At 44.3% G+C, this 3,255-nt stretch overlaps 1 pseudogene; it reads right to left on the reverse strand.

The window, feature by feature from the left end:
- Nucleotides 1-1,096: 1,096 nt before the first annotated feature.
- Nucleotides 1,097-3,255, reverse strand: part of LOC143274064 (large ribosomal subunit protein eL19 pseudogene) — a 6,258-nt pseudogene continuing 4,099 nt past the window's right edge.

Here is a 3,255-nt window from a genome sequence, read left to right on the forward strand (position 1 = left end):
GAGATTTAAATTTTGCATGAAAATTATATAAGGTGGGGAAGATGAAAAGATTAAGGTACAAGTTTTACACCATGGGGGAGATTTATGGAATATTGGCTCTTTGCTGACAACCTACCTTTGATAGGGAAAAAAATATTTCTCACAAGTAAATTGGGTAGGCAGGTTACAACAAAGTGGGAGACCTCTGTTCTTGGCATGTGTTATCTAGTGGAATTCTCAGCTTTTTGGTTGGTGGGAGCCAGGGGATCTGCTTGTACAATCCAGAAAGCTGTTAAATTACACACAATGGTGGGAGGGGGGGATGCCATTCCATGGGCCAAGATAGCCCAGGACGTTTGGCTCTGCAACGTTTCCAGCTCTATACTCACTGATGTTCTAATCATTCAGTCAGCTTTTGTGGGTGTAACTGTCCAGGAACTTTAAATGAAGTTTAAATAGAAGGCAAAAGGTACAGAGAACTGAGCGTGCTCCCATAGTGTGGTTTCCCACCCATGACCGTTGGCTTAGGTTAGGTCTCTGCTGCACAGCCAGGCTCTCTTGCAAGGTATTCTGAGAGTCTGTGAATCTTATTTCCCAGGACAAGCTCCTCCTCTGTCTGTCTCGAGGACCATCATCTTTCCTCCTCCCACATTCATAGAGAGATTTCATTGTTTCAAGAGCCTCACAGGCAAAGGGAAGGGCACAAGGGTCTCTTTACAATAGCCTCATTCTTGTCAGGAATTTACATTCAAATTTCCTTCATGTCTTTTTGTGGTTTAGTAACTTGTTTCTTTTTGAGTTTTGAATAATATTCCTTAGTAAGGAATAAGAATAAATGAGAATTTATATTGATAAATGAGAATTCCTGGAAAGAAGCGCCCTGCATAGGCTGATGGACTAATGGAAACCTAAATGACTAAGGAGAATTTGGAAAGCTGGTCCTAGCCTAATTTCTTTTGGGCTTTTTTGTTTTTGTTTTTGGTTTTGGTTTTTGGAGACAAGGTTTCTCTGTGTAGCTGTGACTGGCTGTCCTGGACTTGCTCTATAGTCCAGGCTGCTCTCAAACTCAGAGATCCACCTGCCTTTGTCTCCTGAGTGCTGGGATAAAAGGTGTATGCTACCCCCACTTGGCCTTTCTTGACACAGTCTTGATGACCTCTTCCTTCTTGGATGGAAGGTACTCCTCACAGACCTTGCATGCTTCCTTGGATCTCAACCTGTGGGCCTCAGCCTCGTCAGCCAGGAGCTTTTTCTTGGTGGCCTTGTCTGACTTTAGCTTGTGGATGTGTTTCTTGAGAATCAGCTTATTTTTTTTTTAACACATTCTGTTAGATTTCTAAGGCAGCAGAAAGAGACAGGAGTCTGACTTTGAACAGATGGGACTGTGTTTATGAGTGTATACAGTAAAGGGCAGTCTCTCTCCTGCAGGACATTGAGGGGTCTACCAGGGAAAAAGATGGCTATGACCCTTTAGAGGTGGGATGAGGAATGAGGAAATTGTTGTAGCACATAGCCCATGTTTCTTTTCTGGAGTCTCTCTTCTCTGAAGTTGTTTGCCCAAGGTGAGATAGGCTGTCCCAACAGACATTCCTTTCTATGATGACCCAGCAGGGTCATCTGTGATCTTGAGGAACCCTGTTTCACAGGTGAGGAACTCTATCACGTTCCCCTTCACCTTCAGGTTCGGGCTGTGATACACATGGCAGTTAGACTCCTTAGAGAGAAGCCAGCTCCGACTGTGCACCCTTCTCGACTAAGTCACCTTCTCGGGCATTTGAACCCTGACAGTACCCTTCTGCTTCCGTATACCTATATGCTTGCCCTTCTGCCGAGCCAAGGCGTTTTTCCAGCATCTAGCCCAAGAATGGTCACAGGCTTCCAGATGACCGGCCCATCTTTGATCAGCTTCCAGATCTGGTGACAGGAGTTGGTGTTGGTGATTTCTTTGCTCACACTGGTATGCAACCACAACCAGGCTGTCGTTTTGCCTGGACACAAGGGTCGAAGCCTCTTTTGAAGCCTGAGTGTATTCCCAGGTGGAGCTGCAGCAGTGAAGGGATGAGAACATTTCTTAAATGCCTTGATCTATAGCCTTCTTTGTTCTGTTACTAGGAAAGCTCCACGAAACTGTTTCCATACTGGAACACAGGGTAACATGGGGTTTCCTGGGCCATGGCCACTCAAATTTGGCTCCGGAATAAACTATCTCTTATTCCTTTTGAGAGGAAAGTTGTGTGGTTTTCATCAATAGGATATTTAATATAATAACTTTTTTTTCAATACCGAATTTAGAGTGTCATGCAGGCTGGGAAAATGTTCTATCACTAAATTATTTTCCCATCCCCATTATTACAGCTGGCATGTGAATAAGCAAGATCCTTTCATGCCCTGTGGCTCTGCTAGCCTAAGACCTCGAGAAAAATTTCAATTCTGTTCAGTCCTCATAAGCAGACTTTATGAATGCTTTGTTGTTGTTGTTTTTATTACATTTACTTATTGTGTGGATGTGAATCCAAGAAGACTGACTGCCACGGGTATCATAGCCTGAACCCCAATGTGAAGGGGAATGGGATAGGGTGCCTCACCTGTAAAACAGGAAAGATCACAGATGACCTTGCTGGGTCATCATCTCCTGCCACGGCATGAGGTCAGAAGACAACCTGTGGGAGTCAGCTATCTCCTTCTCCCATGTAGATCCTTGAAATCAACAGGCTTGGCCGGAAGTGCTTCGCTCACTGAGATATCTAACCACTCCAAGGCATTTGAAGGATAGAAACACAGTGCATTATACATTTAAAATAGGAAATATAATTAATGATGACTAAGTAGATTATTATCATCATCATTATCATCATTGTCATCATCATGATCATCCGTTTAGACTTAAGTAGATAAAATTTGGAGGCTGAAGGCATAGTAAGTTAAGCTAAGTCTGTACTCTGCCTTCTACTTCAGGGAGTCTGTTGGATCTTCATAGTAATTCTACATGAAAGGATTGCATTCACTTCTGCCAGGGTGCATGGATGTTTTGCCTGCATGCATGTCTGGGCACCAGATGTGTGCAGTGCCTGCAGAAGAAGGTTGTCAGATCCCCTGGACCCGGAGTTACAGATGATGGTGAGCTGCCATGTGGGTGGGTCTCGGAATCCAGTGCTCTTAAACACCGAGCCTTCTCTCCAGTCCCATCAGTGGAAAATTCTTGGCTTTTTGTGACCATCTACCAAGGAGGAGACTGACCAGTCCGCACCAGCAAGTCCTCAGGTTATTCTGAGGCAA

The sequence above is a fragment of the Peromyscus maniculatus genome, chromosome 6 (genome assembly GCF_049852395.1).
Source record: "Peromyscus maniculatus bairdii isolate BWxNUB_F1_BW_parent chromosome 6, HU_Pman_BW_mat_3.1, whole genome shotgun sequence".
Classification (NCBI taxonomy): Eukaryota; Metazoa; Chordata; class Mammalia; order Rodentia; family Cricetidae; genus Peromyscus; species Peromyscus maniculatus.